This window comes from Ostrea edulis, chromosome 5 (genome assembly GCF_947568905.1).
Source record: "Ostrea edulis chromosome 5, xbOstEdul1.1, whole genome shotgun sequence".
Lineage (NCBI taxonomy): Eukaryota > Metazoa > Mollusca > Bivalvia > Ostreida > Ostreidae > Ostrea > Ostrea edulis.
Window position 1 is genome coordinate 52,393,542 of NC_079168.1, and position 22,484 is coordinate 52,416,025.

General features: G+C 34.4%; 1 protein-coding gene across 4 annotated transcripts in view; it reads right to left on the minus strand.

The window, feature by feature from the left end:
* Positions 1–22,484, minus strand: part of LOC125652850 (alpha-mannosidase 2-like) — a 67,506-nt gene that overhangs the window by 33,952 nt on the left and 11,070 nt on the right. The gene's annotated exons all lie outside the window — the stretch shown is intronic.

Sequence of the window (22,484 nt, forward strand, 5' to 3'; positions counted from 1 at the left end):
CATTCCTTACGGTCCCGTTACAAGGACAGTTACATAGTTACAATGATAGCACTAGTTTATACACTTTTTTGCTTTTGAAAATTGATCAATAAATCTTTTAGAGTTAAACTTATGATTTATTTACTACATATTTGTCAATTAGTGAAATTATTATTTTTTTTAACCATTGGAGGTGCTAATTTATGAACTGTGAAGAAAAAAAAAAAAAAGACAGAAAAGCATTAACAAGGACTAGTTTACTTATTAATGAAGAGTATACATGTTAATAGAAACACTGCAAACTACATGAATAATTCCTTAATATTTTACAACAAGAATTATATTGACATCCAGCAGTCCACTTTAGTACTAGAAACAACCCATTGGGACCAGATTTCCAGGACTTTCACAGAGTGAAATTTTTAAAAAATGCACCTTTTAAAAATAGAGCATATAAATAAACATTTTGAAATAATGACAATTAAAGGATTTTCATTAAAAAAAAAGAAAAAGAGAGAAGAGTATTTGATTACATGATGAAGAAAGTATTATAAGACTAACTAGTTCCCCCTCCCCTTAATTCTGATTACATTCTGACATTAAGCCTTAATACACTATGTGCATGGCACAAAAATCATCTCAGAAGAAAACTGGAAAATTGTTTACATCTATTAGCATCTGGAATTCTACAGATAGACATGTAAATGTAAACATACAAAGCTGATGTGAGAGACCGACTATCAATCAAGAAAATCACTTTACCAGAACAAATCAGCTTGTCAAATGAAGGTTACTGAGAGAAGGCATATCAGAAATAGCTTGTGTTGACATAAAACAGAAATCAGCTGTGCTACAGAAGGGTGTTGACTGTTTAGACAAATTGGGCAACTGTTGACATCATCTATCAGTGGTCCCTCACAGAGGGGCTGGTGACAAATAGGTGAGATTCCTCGGCCACTACAGCGCTTACTTGAGTCACTTGGGTTTAAAAGAAAATTTTCTAAGCAAAGAAACAAGTACAGTATGACAATGAAATCTGCAACCTGGGCATTGCAAGGCAGTTTGGTCTTGTACCAATAAACGTACATTATACCCTGATAATGTTAATTTGGCAATAAGGTACTTTTAATAGAGTGTATTACATATGAAAGAAGTTCTGAAGATATGCTGATGGACAAACTTAACTCAAAGAGCTAAAAAATTCTACCAATTGTTACATCTAAATCAAAAAGCATTTTGTTTCCTTCCAAATCATTTAAAAATGTGTGTACCAGAGCATAAAACCAAGGACAGTGCTTGGATCTCCAAAATCATCCATTTCTGTACGACTATGAACAGCATCAGTAACAGTTGGGCAGTGTAAAATTTAATTGCTCTAATATTGAACTAATTCTGCTTTTAGTTTAAGAAGAGTACTATGGGCAGTGGAAAGGGCAAAAAATACCATATGAGAGAAAATAATCACTTAATATAATTTCAATGACCATGAAAACTTAATAAATGACATTAAAAGCTTAATCAACGGACCTTTTTGAAAAGCAAATATACATAAAAGCAAAATTAACAACCTGGTACATAACGAACAGACATAATTGCAAAACGAATTATTATCTTTGCAAAAACGAATAATATACAAAATCAAGACAAACCACTTAATACACTGCAAATGATTTTATATGCACAACAGTGTTATTTTGCAAATAATAAGGACAATAAAATCAAGATAAACGGTTTCTCACCATATAATCCATATAACTCTGAAATCAAGATACATAAACGGGTGATGAGCATGCAGACATAAATATCTAATGAACATATGCGTAAACAGTCATTGGGTGGCGTCCACGAATTTTTACATCACGTACTTTTGTAATGTGCGTAAACCTACACAATCTTATTCTGCTTCTCTTGAGAGTAAGATTTTCTCCTAAATACTGTTATGTAAATTTTGATCCCTTATTGAGACCTAATCCAACCCAATCCCCAGAAGGGACTTGAATCTGCAGTACCTGAGGATACTTGCATATTATTAGGACTAACCATGGTCCTGCTGTTCTTGAGAAGATTTAACAAGAGGCCCATGGGCCACATCGCTCACCTGAGTCACCTTGGCCCATATCTGAAGACTTTCCATATATATTTGCATGTAAAACCTTAGTCCCTATTATGGCCCAAACTACCCTTTGCAAACTTGAATCTACACTATGTCAGAAAGCTTTCATGTAAATGTCAATTTCTTTGGCCCAATGGTTCTTGAGAAGATTTTTAAAGCTTTTTCCTATATTTGTAAGTAAAACTTTGACCCCCCCCCCCACTTGTGGCCCCATCCTACCCCCCGGGGGCCATGATTTGAACAAACTTGAATCCGCACTATGTCAGAAAGTTTTCTTGTAAATATCAGCTTTTCTGACTCAGTGGTTATTGAGAAAAAGATTTTAACTATATATTTGTATGTAAAACTTTGATCCCCCTTGTGGTCCCATCCTACCCCCGGGGGCCATGATTTGAACAAACTTGAATCTGCACTATGTCAGAAAGTTTTCTTGTAAATATCAGCTTTTCTGACTCAGTGGTTATTGAGAAAAAGATTTTAACTATATATTTGTATGTAAAACTCTGATCCCCCTTGTGGTCCCATCCTATCCCCGGGGGCCATGATTTGAACAAACTTGAATCTGCACTATGTCAGAAAGTTTTCATGTAAAAATCAGCTTTTCTGGCTCAATGGTTCTTGAGAAGATGATTTTTCCTATATATATTTGTATGTAAAACTTTGATCCCCTATTGTGGCCCCATCCAACCCCCGGAGCCCATGATTTGAACAAACTTGAATCAGCATTTTGTCAGGAAACTTTCATGTAAATCTCAGCTTTTATGGCTTAGTGGTTCTTGAGAAGATTTTTAAAGTTTTTCCCTATATATTCGTGTGTAAAACTTTGATCCCCCCTTGGGGCCCCATCTTATCCCCGGGGGCCATGATTTGAACAAACTTGAATCTGCACTATGTAAGAAAGTTTTCATGTAAAAATCAGCTTTTCTGGCTTAGTGGTTCTTGAGAAGAAGATTTTTAAAGTTTTTCCCTATATATTTGTATGTAAAACTTTGATCCCCCCTTGTGGCCCCATCCTACCACCGGGGGCCATGATTTGAACAAACTTGAATTTGCAACATGTCAGGAAGCTTTCAGGTAAATTTCAGCTCTTCTGGCCCAGTGGTTCTTGAGAAGAAGATTTTTAAATGACCCCACCCTATTTTTGCATTTTTGTGATTATCTCCCCTTTGAAAGGGACATGGCCCTTCTTTTGAACAAACTTGAAAGCCCTTCACCCAAGGACGCTTTTGGCCATGTTTGGTTGAAATTGGCCCAGTGGTTCTGGAGAAGAAGTCGAAAATGTGAAAAGTTTAACAGATAGACGGACAGACAGACAGACGGACAAAAAGCGATCAGAAAAGCTCACTTGAGCTTGCAGCTCAGGTGGCTAAAAAAAGATTTCTCCATGTATTGCCATGTGAAAATTTGATCCACTGTTGTGGTACCACCTTACCCTCCAGTGTCATGATTTGAATAAAGTGGAAGAGGGATGCTTGCCTATCAACATGACTAACCATAGCCTAGCAGTTCATGAGATGATTTTTAAAGACCTTTTATCATATATTCACATGTAAAACTTTGATCCCCTATTGTGGCCCTACCCTATCCACCAAGGCCACAATATTGAACAAATTTGGATCTGTACTTCTGACAAGCCTTGTATATTAATATTACTAACCATGGTCTTGTTGCTTTTAATTCTTAAAGTCACCGTAGTGTGTCAGGAAGCTTTCATGTAAATGTAAACTTCTATGACCCAATGGTTCTTGAGAAGAAGATTTTTAAAGATTTTCTCTATATACTTGTATATAAAACTTTAATCCCATATTGTGGGCCCACCCTACCCCAGTGGTCATGATTCGAACAAACATGAATCTGTAATACCAGGGCTGCATTCAAGATTGTAGCGACTAGCATAGGGGCTGGGTATGGTGGCTGATTTGTGCCATTTTACACTATATCATCTTTTTGTATGGTGGCTGATTTGTGCCATTTTACACTATATCGTCTTTCTATTATTTCAAGGCGAAAAGACAACAAAATATTCTATTAGCTACTTTTCACCTCAAAATCATGAAAAGATGACAAATTGTAAATTGGTACACATCAACCACCATACTTAGCCCCTAGGTAGGCTAGCCGCTATGATGCTTGCATACTAATATGACTAATCATGACCCAGTTGCTAGAGAAAGAGTTTTAAAGGTTTCCCCCCGATATATTCCCATTTAAAACTTTGTTCCCCTCTTGTAGATTCCCTACCACCACCACCCTCCCAGTGGCCATGATTTGAACAAATGAACAAACACTCTCACATACAACCAGTCAATTTAGAAAATACCCTCTCACATACAACCAGTTGATTTAGAGGAAACCCAGCTTTCACATAAATTTAGGTAGCAGTCATGAGGATCTTGTGCTTTAACCACTACTTACTTCCATTACATACAGCAGTGTTTTCAAATGACCTAACTAACATCTCATCAGTAATCTAGGGAGTTAGTAATATTAAAAGAGCATCAGCAATCTAGGGAGTTAGTAATATTAAGAGAACTGCAGTAATCTAGGGAGTTAGTAATATTAAGAGAACAGCAGTAATCTAGGGAGTTAGTAATATTAAGAGAACATCTGTAATCTAGGGAGTTAGTAATATTAAAAGAGCATCAGCAATCTAGGGAGTTAGTAATATTAAGAGAACAGCAGTAATCTAGGGAGTTAGTAATATTAAGAGAACAGCAGTAATCTAGGGAGTTAGTAATATTAAGAGAACATCTGTAATCTAGGGAGTTAGTAATATTAAGAGAACAGCAGTAATCTAGGGAGTTAGTAATATTAAGAGAACAGCAGTAATCCAGGGAGTTAGTAATATTAAGAAAATATCAGTAATCTACAGGGAGTTAGTAATATTAAGAGAACATCAGTAATCTAGGGAGTTAGTAATATTAAGAGAACTGCAGTAATCTAGGGAGTTAGTAATATTAAGAGAGCATCAGCAATCTAGGGAGTTAGTAATATTAAGAGAACAGCAGTAATATAGGGAGTTAGTAATGTTAAGAGAATATCAGTAATCCAGGGAGTTAGTATTATTAAGAGAGCAACAGCAATCTAGGGAGTTAGTAATATTAAGAGAACTGCAGTAATCTAGGGAGTTAGTAATATTAAGAGAACATCAGTAATCTAGGGAGTTAGTAATATTAAGAGAGCATGAGTGAGAAACATCATTCATTATTGTGTTTACCTTACACTAATAGCAAACATTGCTTCCTCTAAGTATTTATCATCCTATATACATGTATAATATATAGGGAATATTCTTTAATGATTTTACTGGTTTCTGTGGTGTTTTCTTTAATTATTTTACTGGTTTCTGTGGTGTTTTCTTTAATGATTTTATTGGTTTCCTATGCTTAAGGTGTTAATCCTTCACTGTTTTATGACTGTTTAGCTGGCTATCTGCTCAGTGTCAACTTGACCCAGTTGTTTACATGATGTACTGGGCTGGCTTCCAAAGGAACAAATCAAGCTTCATGTAAAGCTTCCACTGATTTCCTCTCAAAGTTAGGTTTTGAACTTCGCTTACGTTTTGTTTCACTTTGAATTTTGTAATAAATTTTTTTTAATTCTACACAAAATATTCTGGCAGTTCATGCAGTGTTACTCTGTAAATCTTGAATGAATTTTTGCACTTTGAAAAGAAAGAACATTTCCCCTACAAATTGCATATTCTAAGATAGGATTGTATCCATTTATCCTGTTAAATATTGCTTTTATCACGTTTACTCCTTTATCCAGTGGATTTCACCTATTACATAAATTTTAATTATTACACTGTTTTCCTACCTCATTTGTGACGTCACAAACAAATGTTAAATTTTTGTAGTTTGTTTATAAAATGTCAGGAAGCAAAATTCCCAACAATACAGTAACGTAAATGAATAATCGGAGGGGTGAGTTAACATGTGATAAAAAGAATCTCCTATGGTTTGTGGTTTGATATGATTTATATCCGACTCGTGTGTTTTCTATCCCCTCGCCAAGGTTCAGGGATAGAAAATGCACAACTCGTTGAATATAAATCATCTCAAACTACAATCCATGGGAGATCCTATATTCAAAGTGTAAAGTATTATATGGTGCAGTACTTTTTTGGTCACCATGCAGTTAAAATTCTCCTAATATCTGTACAACTTTAGAATTCCAAAAAATTATTCATGATTATGACATCATAATTAGATTACTATGACTACGATATGTAAAATATTGTGTCCATAACATTTATTTCACAGTGGAGTCACTCATTTACTGAAAGCATTTTCAGTATTTTTGAGGACAGATTTTTAAAACCATATTGCATTTGCTCCTTGCTGGCTAAGAAGGTAGATGAGAAATGCCACTCTTATTATTCAAAACCAATTTCGGAATTCAATCTCTTTAAAAAAGAGTAATAAAGGGAACTGATTGATTTTACGGAGTGGTTTTGCAATTTCCATATATATATTGTTTAAAAAATCCCAATGTTAGCTGAAAGTACGATACTAAGAACTTCAATTGAATGAGTACTTAAGCTAATAACAATCTCATTTGTTCTAATTAGGAAATGTAGTTGAAAACACAGATGGAGGAAGAGAAATGTATATCATTAAAATGTCAGTGGCTGAAAAAGTCAATTACCTGGTAGAATTTTAAAACCAGAGCTCTCGTAATGGGATTTGAATATGCCACACAAAGCACATTCAAACAAGTTCATATATGAAAAACTGCATATTTTGAAGTCATTTAAAAATAAATTTCATTTTTGAAAATACATGATGGTATGAGTTGTGAAAGTTCATGCTGGCATACTTCATGAAGCTAGCACATCAGAAAAATATGCTGGCAATGAAGTGTTGCACAGTTAAAATACCCTCATGTATTTTCAAAATTCAAAATTTATTTCATATATTTGCATATTACTTTCATTTTTGTCAAAATTCCCTGAGTCATTAGAATATGCGCATTGTTTACAACTGCTGTGTATTCATAAGGAAATGGTTATCATTACAATTTGTAGATATATCAAAGGCAAAAAACAATGGAAATGTACATTTAAATGTTTGAAATTCTAAAATCTAATAAAAAGATATGGGTCAGAAGAATACCACCAGTGTGAGATCGACTTTACCCATGTGTGATTTTTCTGTCTCACACTGCTTCGACATCATTTGATTGTGATGTCATATATTTTGTATGATTTATGTTACACAGTGAAGTAAAATATTTTGTACTGTTTTCTTTAAATTTCATTTTGATATATTAGATTTCTGGTGGACAGCCTTGGGCTTTTTAGTTTACACTTAAAGTGTAAACCATTTTCGGGTATGCTCTTTCTAGCTGTCTAATTAGTTTTTGCATTAAAGTTGAAATAAGAATCTTAATAATTTTTAATTTTCTCGAAGCTCTTGAATTCATGTACTAAACTGTGGGTAAAATGTGAGAAAAATAATCCTTCATTATCTGCTTATGTGGATAGGGAAATTCCACTTCTGGACTGCAAATCTTGTCCTTTTGGTGGAATTTCCCTATCCCACACTAGTACTGATGAAGGATTCTATTAATCCCAAGACATTGACCTTTGATAAATAACTTTGAAGTTATTTAAAACTTAATTTTTCAGAATTACCTTACAGTATTTCAACACTGAGAAAGATGCAGCTTTGTCAAGACTTCAAAGGATTCTCAGTATAATGTTTATGCTATATTTTATGAGATTAAACCTCAGCCTTTAACCCAGCTACTTTGTTTCCACTTATGTACTGTAATGATTTTTAATGGTGATGGGGATTCAACATTAATAATTTCTGTGGTGGATCAAAGAAGAATCAGAAATAGATTTATTTACTGTCATTTAAGGTATTCAATGTGTAATGACCATATTTCATATCTAATAAATGGATGGTGGAATATTTGTAATCATGGTATCATTTTGAAGGGTTCATCAAATAAAAATAACCCACGGTAGGAATTTTCTAAATTTTGTTTACTGCTTGATATATTTCACCTAGAATTTAACATTGAAGTATATGGGAAAAGCATCTTTTATTACAATATTTTAAAAACAAATTATATATTCATACTAATCTCTTGGTAGAAAGTTACATACACTTTCTTTTTATGAAAATATGAAATAAAATTAATCATTGACCACACACATTTTTAGAAAATTAGATTTTTCTTATTTTTACAAAGGGCAGACAACTCTTCCAAAAAGTCTTAAGTGCAAAAAGGTCAGCTTCTAATCATTTACCAATCATGTGAATTTCATCCGCTTCACTTCCATCATTATTTAACAATAAAGTTTTATGTTGATCTAAATCCTTCAAAATTGTTCATTATCCTTTCATTATACATGGAATACCTTAAAGAATCCTACACAATACACAGGAAATGCAGAGGTGTGTTTAGCAGAGTGATTTGCCCTGATTTACATCTGATAGTGTTTACACATGTACATAATACACCTGAGAAATTTGATATGGATGAAAAGTGGAGGATATGTACAACACTATTTTGAAATTGAAAACTTTCAAAATTTAGTAAAAAAAAAATGTAGTTTTAGTAGAAAGTAATCTGAATTTTTTTTTTAAAAAACCCCTGCTGGACTTGAACCTCAATGATCTACAGATTTGCAGTCGACATGCTAACCTACTGAGCCACCCAGCTAGGCAATTAAATCTAAAAGAAAGAGACAAATATTGCTGATATCTATATTTTCATTCTTATTTTAAAGGAAGTCAGTAATTATGATGATGTAGTTTACCTCCTTAAATGCCAAGTGGGTATTAACATGGTATAAACATGGTAGTCAAAATGGCCTACCAACCAGAAGTCGGTAATGACAGAGAATCTTAGCTAGTTTGAGTGGGTTTGAAGCCAATATTTTCTCTGCAAAATCTAAATTTTAAAAGATATTTGTTCTTGAAAACCTGTATATATTATTATAGATACTTATCTTTAGTTTGGTTGTATCATTTTATTATTACTTGAGTGACATGTCAGACATTAGTTTATTGTCAAAAAACCATTCCCAGTAGTTTCTTTGTTTTCACTCAAAATGCATCTTCGCTATCCAAGGAATTCCAATATCCCAGAGTTTTGATTGGATTCAATTCATATTGATTGACCAATCATTTTAAACCCGATGCCATTAGTGATTTATGTTTGAGATTCAACTTCTTACCGTAGATCGTACATTCATGGCAACATGAAAAATGTGATGTAAACAATGTTCCCAACAACAATAAAGCATCAAATGGGACACAAAAGTAATGATAAATCAAAGAATTTACACTGACACAAAAGCAATGATAAATCAAAGAATTTACACTGGCAATCTTGGATTTTACAAATAAATACCTTCTGCTTGTAAATGTCTCTATTCTCTTGTACTGGATGTTCTTCATATCATCAATATATGAAACCTGTATTTCTTTCTGTAAAACTATGACTATAAATTCGAGTAGCCTGATAACTCAGTTGTTCACATGTTAGGCAGTAGATCGCGGGTTTTGAGTCTAGCAGGGGCTGTGATTTTCTTGTGTATGATTGGGTAACTTTATACTAAAAATTGCATTTTTTTTTTATTTAATTAGGTAAATTCAAGTTTTCAATTTCAAAATATTATTTTACATATCCTCCACTTTCCATCCACATCAGTTTTTTCCTGGTGTATTATTCATAAAGTATGACTGACTTTACCAGAAGTACTGTTTGAGAGAGAGATGGAACTAAGTGTTGCTGACTTTACCAGAAGTACTGTTTGAGAGAGACAACTAAATGTTGCCGACTTTACCAGTAGACTATTGTTTGAGATAGATGTAACTAAATGTTGCCGACTTTACCAGAAGTATTGTTTGAGAGAGATGTAACTAAATGTTGCCGACTTTACCAGAAGTATTGTTTGAGAGAGATGTAACTAAATGTTGCCAACTTTACCAGTAGTATTGTTTGAGAGAGATGTAACTAAATGTTGCCGACTTTACCAGAAGAAAGGGAATGATGACTTGATCAGGAGCAGTGTCTGGGAAATGCAGTTGTCTTTACCAGAAGAAAATGTCACTTAATGCTGATTGTACTCATCCTGGAGAAATGATCAGAAATGTTCTTAAAAGTCACTGATTTTTCCAGAAGCAAAATTTGGGAAAAATCTTCTAAAGTTCACCACCTTCTTGTCCTGTTTTCATGACTTCTTACACAAAGAATGAACCCTGATTCAATTTACCTCAATGATGCAGTTTGAAATCTGTTAATTCAGTGATGACAGACAGCTGCAGTATTTTGAATTGAAATTGTAATCTGGTCAAAAACTAGAAATTAAAAGCACATAATCGTTTATTAATTGTGTCTGAAAATTTACATGACATCACAATATAACACATTCAATAAACAATAGATTATTTCAACTGACAATGACTATTCTGGAGACTATAATGCTTTTACCATACCATGACTTCCTCAAACAGACAACAGGTAAAGTGATACACAGTATTAGGTAAGCTTTACAAATGTACATATTACATGTGTTCTAACCCTTCCTTCTTCATTGTAAAGGCATTTAATGCTGATTATCCGGTAAATGTCAAAATAACAATAGACCAAATTAAGTTTCTATTCTTCTTATGTATAAATCTTTAATACATCAAAATACAAATGTACTTAAAGCCATATAGCTCACTAGTACACAGTCAAATTACATAACTCTGTACAACTCACAGACACACACTCAAATTACACACAGCTCTGTACAACTCACAGACACACACTCAAATTACACAGCTCTGTACAACTCGCAGACACACACTCAAATTACACATAACTCTGTACAACTCACAGACACACACTCAAATTACACATAACTCTGTACAACTCACAGACACACACTCAAATTACACATAACTCTGTACAACTCACAGACACATACTCAAATTACACAGCTCTGTACAACTCACAGACACACACTCAAATTACACACTCAAATTACACAGCTCTGTACAACTCACAGACACACACTCAAATTACACAGCTCTGTACAACTCACAGACACATACTCAAATTACACAGCTCTGTACAACTCACAGACACATACTCAAATTACACAGCTCTGTACAACTCACAGACACACACTCAAATTACACATAACTCTGTACAACTCACAGACACACACTCAAATTACACATAACTCTGTACAACTCACAGACACACACTCAAATTACACAGCTCTGTACAACTCACAGACACACTCAAATTACACAGCTCTGTACAACTCACAGACACACTCAAATTACATATAACTTTGTACAACTCACAGACACACACTCAAATTATATAACTCTGTACAACTCAGACACATACTCAAATTACACAGCTCTGTACAACTCACAGACACACACTCAAATTACACAGATCTGTACAACTCACAGACACACTCAAATTATATAACTCTGTACAACTCACAGACACATACTCAAATTACACATAACTCTGTACAACTCACAGACACACACTCAAATTACACATAACTCTGTTCAACTCACAGACACACACTCAAATTACATAACTCTGTACAACTCACAGACACATACTCAAATTACACAGCTCTGTACAACTCACAGACACACACTCAAATTACACAGATCTGTACAACTCACAGACACACTCAAATTATATAACTCTGTACAACTCACAGACACATACTCAAATTACACATAACTCTGTACAACTCACAGACACACACTCAAATTACACATAACTCTGTTCAACTCACAGACACACACTCAAATTACATAACTCTGTACAACTCACAGACACATACTCAAATTACGTAACTCTGTACAACTCACAAATACACTCAAATTACACATAACTCTGTACAACTCACAGACACACACTCAAATTACACAGCTCTGTACAACTCACACACACACTCAAATTATATAACTCTGTACAACTCACAGACACACTCAAATTACATAGCTTTGTGCATCTCAGAGACACACACTCAAATTACACAGCTCTGTACAACTCACAGACACACTCAAATTACGTAACTCTGTACAACTCACAGACACACACTCAAATTACATAACTCTGTACAACTCACAGACACACACTCAAATTACACACAGCTCTGTACAACTCACAGACACACACTCAAATTACACAGATCTGTACAACTCACAGACACACTCAAATTACATAACTCTGTACAACTCAGACACACACACTCAAATTACACATAACTCTGTACAACTCACAGACACACTCTAAAATCGTATAGATCTGTGTTTAGCTCAATCAACAAACATTCAAATCACAAAGCTTTGTACAACTCACTGACACACAGTCCAATTTAATACATAGCTTTGTGCAACATTCAAATAACAAAGGCCATATGTTCTTTACATGCACGTTTTATATATAGGTACAACGCAGCATCAACGTACAATTGTTATATTGTGATTCTGAATCGGAGTGTTAAGTTTGATTCCACTGAGGATGAGTGAGACTAACACAGTGTAGTCTAGCTAATACTCATACAGAGATGGATGTTTCCATGTAGAGCCCACTGTATCTGTATACACTATTCTAGAATTTCCCTACAACCTAATAAACACACACAAAAAACCTGTTCAAATTTTGGCATTTTAAAAGATGTCAGACAAATAGACAGGCCAATAAAGAGTTACACAAAATCTAACAATTCACAGGGAAAATTAAAACAGTTAATTCATTAAAGAGGGAGGTATTACCATCACTGATGAAAGAGAACAAATGGGCAATTAATTTCAATTACAAATCCATCTCTGACCCTAGTGTATATACTGTACAAAATGCCTCTTTCTTGTTGAAATTGCTGATTCAAATCATACACTCCTGTGGATAAAGTTTAACCATAAATTGCTAGAGACAAGAAAAAATGAATGCCTCCATCATCACAACAAAATATGATTGCTAGCTTAAAAATCTCTAATCGCTAAGAATAAATCTTCCAGGAAATTTTGCCTCATGGCCATTGAATCTAATGACTCTTGAATCTGTTGCTATCTGTTTCAATTAAACTAATGCTGTACTCAGATTTACTGGCTTAGCCTTATCTTAAAGAGGCAGGGGAGGTGACCAGTGGTTATCTCCCTTGACCACACTTCATCCTACAAGATTTGGAGGTAGATCAGCTTGAAGTTAATTTGCCCAACAGGACAGATCAAAGGAATGGGGAGGATAAAATATATGTAGCCAAAATGAAAGGAAAGCAGTTGTTTGGAAGCACTCAAGATCAGTATAAATTAGATGAGATCCAAAGAAACCAAACTGTCTGAAGAGGAAATTAGAGTAATCATATAAGATCCCAGAATGGTTTACACAAAATTCTTACTTTTTCATCTAATTTAATGTAATATAGTTGAAGGTTCATATATATTTGATGTGCATATCTGTATGAATTCAGCTAATCAACAATCCTCGATGCGTTTTACTACAGACAATTCTGCAGAAAAAATTGACAATCATATCAATTAATCTTATTTCCTGTCGATGAGCATTACCTAGATACAATCGCTGGCCTTAGCTTATAGCATGCAATACCTACTCTATATGCACTGAGCAATCCCAAGATTGCAAGCTAAATAGATTTTGCAACAAAATATTATCTGGTAAGAAAAAATTTCAGATTATAGTATCAAATTCTGACAGAAATAAATAAGTTTTCTAGCACTTAAGTAGTCCAGAGAATCGTTCTCAGTATCTTCATATCACTGCTCCATTCAACACTTGAAAAAAGAGCACTGACACTTTGATAATGAACAACAAAAATCTAAAACCTCAGAATTAAGTATCACAATAAACTATACATGTACACTGTAGCATTATAGAGCACTGTTCAAGGAATCTAACTTATTTGTACGAATTTGAATTATTTGCAAGCATAGTAATTTAATACGCTGAAATATTCATAAATTCAACAAGAGGCCAAGGAATCACCATGCTCACCTGAGCCACCTTTACGCTAATACAGAGAACTTACTGGAACATCAATAATAAGCCAAGTCTTGCAATTCAATCACTATATTACTAATATGTCTCCAGATGATTGCCTACTATAATTTCATAGACAGTAATACTAACATGTATCATATTGCTGTAGGAAAGTTTGCCAAAACAATTCAGAATTTTTAGATCTCTTCTTACACTACATGAGTATGTTTGCATATTTGTTGATGAATTGTACCATTGTTCTTAAGAAGAAAATTCATAAATATATTCCCCATACATTCCAAGGTAAACTTTATATTCTTACTGAGGCCCCATCAATTAGCCCTGGAGCTCATGGTCTGAACAAACTTGAATCTTCATTATAATAAACAAGATCTATTCTAATGGTTGGGAATTACAAACTTGAATCTTCATTATAATAAACAAGATCTATTCTAATGGTTGGGAATTTCTGACAGAAATGACATAGATAAAAAAAAAAAAAATTTAGAATAAAGACGCTTCCACACAAGTCTTGGTTTTTCAATAGTTCTTGGGAGGATTTTATAAACACTCTATCCTATTTTAATTATTTTTAATCATACGTATATCCCCTTAAAATGCATCATCGCAAACCTTGCCTATTGTCTCCGTCCACACGTTGAGATAGGGTAGGTACTCCTGCACTCAGTATGTGCGGCTATAGCGATGATGCTTTAATGAGGACATAATCCTTCTTTTTAAGAAACAAGAGGCCCAGGGGCCTTATAGGTCACCTGAGTATCATGTAACAACCTTCCAATGTTTGAATTAGGTTTGTGTTTAAATATAAGAATTTTACTTTTGGATGGAAGAAACATTGAATAGCTATGTGGTCAGCCCCACCTTTGCACCAGAACCCCTGACCCAGGGGCCATAAATTTCAGTTTTGAAGGAAGCATCCTTGATCATCATTATCATACTATTAGTTTGTCTACTTAATACCCAGCAGCAGAGGAGAAGATTTTCAAAGAAATAAAATGCATTTTCACTATATGATCAATAGGGCCCCACCCTAATACCAGAACCCCTGACCCAGGGGCCATGAATTTCACAATTTTGAAAGAGGCATCCTTGCTCATCATAACCATGCTATTGGTTTGTCTACTTAATACCCAAGGACAGAGAAGAAGATTTTCAAAGAAATAATGCATTTTCACTATATGACTTATAGAGCCCCACCCTAGCACCAGAACCCCTGATCCAGGGGCCATGAATTTCACAATTTTTAACAAGAGGTACTGTGAGCAATGCTCACTAAGAATACCCCCCGCTTACCCCAATCTCCCAAAGGGTGTTGGTAATAGGTATAAACTACCTCTTTTCTGAGTGTTGCTACTTCGATGTCCAGTGTGCATGACCTTTGACCTTTTGACCCCAAAATTGATAGGGAACATCTTCATCCCATGGGTAGTCCATATGTATGATATGGTGACTGTAGGTGGAAAGGATAACACTTTAGAGCCCGGAAACCATATTGCTACTTCAATGTCCAGTGCGCTTGACCTTTGACCTTTTGACCCCAAAATCGATAGGGAACATCTTCATCCTATGGGTAGTCCATATGTATGATATGGTGACTGTAGGTGGAAAGGATAACACTTTAGAGCCCGGAAACCATATTGCTACTTCGATGTCCAGTGTGCTTGACCTTTGACCTTTTGACCCCAAAATCGATAGGGAACATCTTCATCTCATGGGTAGTCCATATATATGATATGGTGATGGTAGGTGGAAAGGATAATGCTTTAGAGCCCGGAAACCATTGCGTCTACAGACGGACGGACGGACAGAAGGACAACCCGATTCCAGTATATCACCCCCACAACTTGTTGTGGGGGGTATAAAGAGGCATCCTTGCTCATCATTACCATGCTATTAGTTTGTCTACTTAATACCCAGAGACAGAGAAGAAGATTTTCAAAGAATTTCTACATTTTCACTATATGACCAATAGAGCCCCACCCTAACACAAGAACCCCTGCCCCAGGGGCCATGAATTTCACAATTTTGGTAGAGGGCTCAACGCTCATTATAATTATGCCCCCAGTTTGGCTTCTTGATGTCCAGGAGTAAAGAAGAAGATTTTTTAAAATTACACTCATTTTGATGGTTTTTGCCCCACCCCTCAGGCCCCAGGGGGGCAGGGACCATGAATTTCACAATTTTTGTTCCCCTCCACCCACAGATGCTATAAGCCAAAATTGATTGAAATTGGTTCAGGGGTTTCAGAGAAGAAGCTGAAAATGTTCAAATGTTAACGCACGACGAATGACGACGGACAAAAACAGATAGCAATAGGTCACCTGAATGAATTCAGGTGACCTAATAAAAATCCTTTTTACCCAATGATGCTTTGTGGCCAGTTTGAATGAAATTGGCTCAGTGGTTCTGAAAAAGAAGTCAAAACCTTTAAAATAACAACGACTATGATGACGATGGAAAGATCAGAAAAGTCCAGAGAAACAAGACATTGAAGTCAAACAAACGCTTAGAGGTCGGACATTGCATTATGATGAAAAATATAAGCATGTGCCACAAGTCCTGTTCCCTTATAGGTGTGATTAAATTAAATTACAAGTATGAGGTTCTTGTAATTCATTTATTTAAAGAAAATCAGAAATTATGTTTTACCTGGTCTTCCGGTAGTCATTTTTATCAGAATGTACATCTACATTAATTTATTGTCATATTGATGTCGGGTTGTAGTGATGACACGAGTGCACTGCTCACCGCGTAGACGATTATCAAAAAAGTTCATGGGACTCATGATCGTGTTGCTTATCAGGGGCGGATCCAGGAATTGCGGTTACGGGGGGTGCCACTTTATGAGGCAGGGGGTGTGGGGACGAAGCCCTGGTGGGGGCCCAGGGGGCGAATATTTCGCGATATTAAATACTCGGGTAAAATAAAGAATCCATAGTACTGGAATGAGTCAACTGTGCGACACTGATTACTTCTGTTATACGTACTTATTAGTATCTGTGTAGTGATTACTTCTGTTGTACAGTACTTATTAGTATCTGTGTAGTGATTACTTCTGTTATACAGTACTTATTAGTATCTGTGTAGTGATTACTTCTGTTATACAGTACTTATTAGTATCTGTGTAGTGATTACTGTTATACAGTACTTATTAGTATCTGTGTAGTGATTACTTCTGTTATACAGTACTTATTAGTATCTGTGTAGTGATTACTGTTATACAGTACTTATTAGTATCTGTGTAGTGATTACTTCTGTTATACAGTACTTATTAGTATCTGTGTAGTGATTACTGTTATACAGTACTTATTAGTATCTGTGTAGTGATTACTTCTGTTATACAGTACTTATTAGTATCTGTGTAGTGATTACTTCTGTTATACATACTTATTAGTATCTGTGTAGTGATTACTTCTGTTATACAGTACTTATTAGTATCTGTGTAGTGATTACTTCTGTTATACAGTACTTATTAGTATCTGTGTAGTGATTACTTCTGTTATACAGTACTTATTAGTATCTGTGTAGTGATTACTTCTGTTATACAGTACTTATTAGTATCTGTGTAGTGATTACTGTTATACGTACTTATTAGTATCTGTGTGTAGTGATTACTGTTATACAGTACTTATTAGTATCTGTGTAGTGATTACTGTTACACAGTACTTATTAGTATCTGTGTAGTGATTACTGTTATACAGTACTTATTAGTATCTGTGTGTAGTGATTACTGTTATACAGTACTTATCTGTATCTGTGTAGTGATTACTGTTATACAGTACTTATTAGTATCTGTGTAGTGATTACTTCTGTTATACAGTACTTATTAGTATCTGTGTAGTGATTACTTCTGTTATACAGTACTTATTAGTATCTGTGTAGTGATTACTTCTGTTATACATACTTATTAGTATCTGTGTAGTGATTACTTCTGTTGTACATACTTATTAGTATCTGTGTAGTGATTACTTCTGTTGTACAGTACTTATTAGTATCTGTGTAGTGATTACTTCTGTTATACAGTACTTATTAGTATCTGTGTAGTGATTACTTCTGTTATACAGTACTTATTAGTATCTGTGTAGTGATTACTGTTATACAGTACTTATTAGTATCTGTGTAGAGATTACTGTTATACAGTACTTATTTTTATCTGTGTAGTGATTATTGATTATGTATATTTTGGCACTTTCTACACAATTGATAGAGTACTACTTTTAAAAATGATCAACCTAAATAAGAATAACTGAGTACTTGATACATGTATATCACAACACTGCAGATTACAGTGCTAATTAATGAGCGTGTCAAATAGTTTAAGGTTACAACATCGTGGCAAGCCAAGGGTTCTGTCCAATGTGCTTCTTTCATTTGAGTGGTTCAGAACCCATCATGGCCATGCCTAGCAAAGATGAGGTTTCTACTGTAGTATAGATGCTGAAGTACGTACATATTCAGTGTAAGTTATTTACTCATCATCAGTCAGGTCAGGTTGGGGAATTCACACTGCATTTGATCTTCTTTTTAACATCTAGAGTTTGAGTATCAACCTAACAGCTTAAGTTCAATAATGTGCCATTCCATCTTGAGATTTACTTAGTCTCAATGTCCACTGATAGTTTTCTGCTGTAGCATATACCAGAGTATTCAAGAAATTCTGCTCAGAAAGGATTTTCTATGCCTGAATGGAATGAATTTAATCAATTATTCTACTTCCAAATACTTTTACTGACTCAATGTGTGAAAAGAACAATCCTCTCATTAAAGTTAAATCAATTATCACGCCCATATTCACATTTACTAAGAGCTAGGGATGATGCCAATGGGACTTGAAACACCAGCATGTTATTGGCATGATAAACAATTAATTCATGAGAATTGCATCAGCCAATGAACCTTATTGGTCAAAATCTGTACATACAAGTACATGCCATAACATAATATAGAAATTCATGTTGCCAGTGTATAAAAGAGATTGTCATATGACTTTAACATTGAACTAATCAATGCAACCTTTCTCGCATAATCCTAAACTTTAAAGTAATTTTCTGAAATACACAAACAGCTTACTTGATTTTATCAGACTTTCTTGGATTGATGAAAAGAACAAATTCTTGATCCTTGTGTCATGAATACTTAATCACAAAACCTTTCTTCCTGTTTTTGAAAATTCATCAAATGTAAGATTTGACTGTGATGCATCAAGAATGAAATAAGCTTTACACGATCCCAAGATTCTGTAGATGTGCTAGCCAAGTCATTACCAAAAACATTCCCAATATAACATCAATTTATATTGTTGTCAAACTGTGGATCAAATTAGTATCAGGTTGTACACATTCAACAGCCAGGATCCTAATCCCCTTAAAAAGAAGTTTGCAAACAATATAAACCACGTTTTGTATGCATGTACATGGCGAACTATAGCATTGCATAACAGCATTGGTAATAAATAGTTTCAAAAATGTATATTCTTATCTATTGCACTATTTCCTTTAACAAAGCTACATTTTAAAATTACAGGTACATGACATTGTCTTTCCATTAGCATGGCATCTTGATAATTATCAAATATGTATATAAATATCAGGGGAAAAAAAAAACATACTTGATTAATTTTCTTACATTAAACTTATGTTTTGTGATTTCATGCATAACATACCTGTGTACTCATAGCCTTGGGGGGTTAGGGGGGGGGGGGTTCAAGTGGTTAAAATACCCCTTTGAAAATAATTAAAATCCAACATCAGAACCCACAGGTTTTCTTTCTGTTACATTTCATTTTTAAACAATTAAATGCAGTGTAATGGAGAGAAAACCTGTGGGTTCCGAATCAAAATCCAGATATCTAATAAAGTAATTAGAAGAGTCTTAGGGAAACAATTCATCAAGAACAATTAAAATTCTGTATATTAACATGATTAAACATTTCTCTGGAATTGTCAGAATGCTATTCTGCTTCCATAAAATCAGAGCTTTGGGGGTGGGGGTGGGGGATCTTAGGCAGACCTAATCCATAATAGCAAATAATCCCCATACTGAAATAGCTGACTACAGACTATATCTTGTCTAAATATATCAGCTGAGGTTATAGGTATGCAGATATAGCAATAATTTATCTAATAACCACACTTCTGATGAGATACTTTAATCCTGTCTATGTCAATAAACAAATCAATTTTATTAATCATCAACACTCATTAATTATCCTTATCAAAAGCATGGATCCTCATTCAGTTCAATGACTCCAACAACTTAAAACTTGTGAATTAATGAACTTCCTGTCCTTACAAGTATTTGTTAACAACTTGTATGAGCAATGGTTAGCTTGGTTGTTTCATTATTTTTTTTTATGGCACCTGATGATGAAGAAACAATAGATTCAAACAGCAAATGATATCATGGACTAAAAGCCAACGCCATGAAAAGTTTTTGTCAAATTATAATTATTTGGGGTTTAACACAAAAAACAGCATTTGTTTTCAGTCCAAAACTTTCCGAGCGCCAAAAAACGGTGTCAATATTCTCCGCTTCTATTGCACGTAGAACTACCATTCTATTACAGATTTATTCTTGAGAAAATCCTTCAAATATTGCAATAAGTTATGTGACAATTCGTTATTGATAAAGGTGTTACTTCTTCGTTTGAATTTTCCCCTTGTGTTGACTTTTGTCGTCATTTTTTTGAGTAATAGGTCATGCCAAAGTCACGTAATTCACCATCGTGATATATACCGGGCTTTTGAATAGCAAGGAAAATGGGACTTTGAATATTATTGGCAATATGCAGGGTTGGCATTATAACGAAGGGCATTATAGTGAGGGATAACTGTAAAGAGATTCTAGCAAACTGCTAATATATCCTATTCAATCAATCACAATGTCTCCAAATTGTAAGGATTAAGTCAGTCAGACAGTTTCAATGAATAAATTGTAATATAATGCTGAATTAAAATTTTCATGAAATTTTTAAATACTCATATACAAAGTAAGTTGTTTAGGTTTGATTTTTTTCTTGCTGCAATAAAACAACAACTCCCTTTATGGTCATCATTGCTTGACCTGTCACCTGTGGTCAGGTCATATAATTTCCAATGATGGGTTTCAGGGCCTTATTTCACTATAATGACCTATACACTGTACAGTGCCATGGCAGCAACAAGCAGTCTTTATTTCATCCAAAGAGAAAAAAAGTAGCGAACACAAATAATTTTATTAGCAGAGGCCTCATTGGTTTCATAAGAAAATCAATTACAGAGCATACCTCCAGAGAGTATGTATACATAAAAAAGATGGTATATTTCTCTCCAAAATAGATAAATGAATAAAGTCTCAGATGTATTTGATCACCATTCCCTATTGATTTCCTTGACATCTAGAGGCTAAAATTCTGAATATTTTCTGCATAACCCAGGAGTTAGTGAAAACTCGGCATTATCATGTCATAAAGTAGTCTCATTCTATTTCTCCAATTATACATTCATCGAAAGCAACCATTTTTGTAAGTAGCTGTGTCAAATTATTTTTGGTCAAATTCCAACTTTTGCACATTCAACTAAATAAAAAATGTCTGCAGATCCTGGAGCTATATTAATTTTCTACACTATGGATATTCCGGTGTGTGTTTACCAATTGAAAATCTTCAAAATCACAATGACAATATGGGACAACATCAGCATGACATCACAATGCCTAACAACCAATCGTGTTGACATCGCAAATCTAACAAATTACACTCCAGAATGCTGCCCTGGCTATGCCACGGTAGTGCACAGTTGCATCTTCTTGAATCACAAGGGTAAACAGTTGTAGGAAATCTAAATTTACATGGATTTCAAACATATCACATGAAGTGTAAACATATGCATCATATGATTATTGTGCTGAAAAACAAAACAGGTTTGCAGACAATTTTCACGACACGCTATGATGTGTTCTTCAATGTTTCTGCACACCCATTGCTTAGCACAATAGATTAAAAAAAAAAACACCTTTTAAGGAAATTAGCACCTCAGCTTTTGAACAAAACTACAAAGGATGCCATAACTGCATAGTTACTGGTTCAAACTTATTCAATTGGTCCAAATATATATCTATTCCTGTAAACATATCCATATGTCTGCGTATTGTTAATTACACATTCTTTAGCAAACTATACTCATAGGGTTTAATTACTCGATGACAGTATCATAAATTAATAAACTGCATAACTTTGGGAATAATACAAAAATCGTGGAATCGCATATTCAGTGTAAATAATCTCATGAATTAATTTCCACATTTACAGTTTTTCAACCTATCAATTAGAATTTTTTTTATATCAATTCAAATTTTGAAAGGGTTTGGAAAGGCCCTGCATTTAGTGGTGGAAGGATTGTTTAATCAA